Raw genomic sequence first — 1,481 nt, 5'->3', positions numbered from 1 at the left:
GCATTATTTGATCATCTACATCCATCCATGCCTGAAACCAGATACTCTTGACTTTTAAGTTATGTGAATCAAAAACACTACCCTCTTTATTACTTAAAATTTTTAAAAATTGCCGAAACCGGTTTGGCTTGGTGGATAGAGGCATCGGCCTGTGGCTGAAGGGTTCAGGGTTCGATTCCAGTCAAGGGCACATGCCCGGGTTGTGGGCTTGATCACCAGTGTGAGGCAGCCAATCAATGATTCTTTCTCATCATTAATGTTTCTATCTCTCTCTCCTACTGAAATCAATAAAAATATATTAAAATAAATATATAAATAAATAAATACAAAATAAAACGTATCCAATTTAATGGCACTTGACCTTTGAGAGAAAAATGCAATGCAGGAATTGCTGGACTTTGGATTTGTGTTTTTCAAAATGAGACATTAGATTATCATATTTAAGAAGCTAGAAACATGACTCATTCAGCCCTGGCCAGCGTGGCTCAATGGTCAGAATGTAGGCCCTCACACCAAAGGGTCTTAGTTTTAACTTCCAGTCAACAGCAGTACCTGTTTTGCAGGTTTGATCCTGACCCTGATGGGGCGCATGTGGGTGGCAATGAGTCGATGCATCTCTCTTTTTTCTCTCTCTCATTTATGTATGTTTCTCTCTCTCTCTTCTCTCTCTCTCTCTCTCTCTCTCTCTCTCTCTCTCTCTCTCTCTCTCTCTCTTTCTCTCTCTCTCTTTCTCTCATCTCTCTTGCCTCCCCACCTCCATCCCACTGTCAATGGGAAAAAATATTGAGTAAGAATTTAAAAAATAAATAAAAATTTTAAAAACATGACTCATTCAGCCGAACCGGTTTGGCTCAGTGGATAGAGAGTCGGCCTGTGGACTCAAGGGTCCCAGGTTCGATTCTGGTCAAGGGCATGTGCCTTGGTTGCGGGCACATCCCACTGGGGGGGGTGCAGGAGGCAGCTGGTCGATCTCTCTAATCGATGTTTCTAACTCTCTATTCCTCTCCCTCCTTCTCTAAAAAATCAATAAAAAATATTTTAAAAAAACATGACTCATTCAAATTTGACAGATTGCATATATGTCAAATATGTACCTAACCTATTATTTAGGGAACCATAAAACTGATTCTATTATCATCTGAGGAACAGAGATTTATACAGTTAGTTGGGGGTGGCATTCTGAAATTTGGTTAACTTAGAGAAAATAAAGTAATATTCAATATTGCAATATAACTGTAACTTTTGCAATTATCTTTTCTACCGAAAAACACACACACACACATTTGCATCTGTGCTGGACAAAAATCTACCAGTTAACATGTAAGTGCACAAAGTTTGCGGTCTAATCAATCATATACAGAGCATCAATCAAAAGTTCATTCCTGGCAGCGCTCCCAACCCTGGTAGCAAAGGCGCAATGCCGTTTGACTTCAGGAGGTCTTGTCTGTGAATCTCACTGCTGGTGGCTCCCTGGGGGACTC

Source organism: Myotis davidii, unplaced genomic scaffold (genome assembly GCF_000327345.1).
Source record: "Myotis davidii unplaced genomic scaffold, ASM32734v1 scaffold12297, whole genome shotgun sequence".
In the NCBI taxonomy this organism is placed as follows: domain Eukaryota; kingdom Metazoa; phylum Chordata; class Mammalia; order Chiroptera; family Vespertilionidae; genus Myotis; species Myotis davidii.
Note: the sequence above shows the minus strand (reverse complement) of the source record.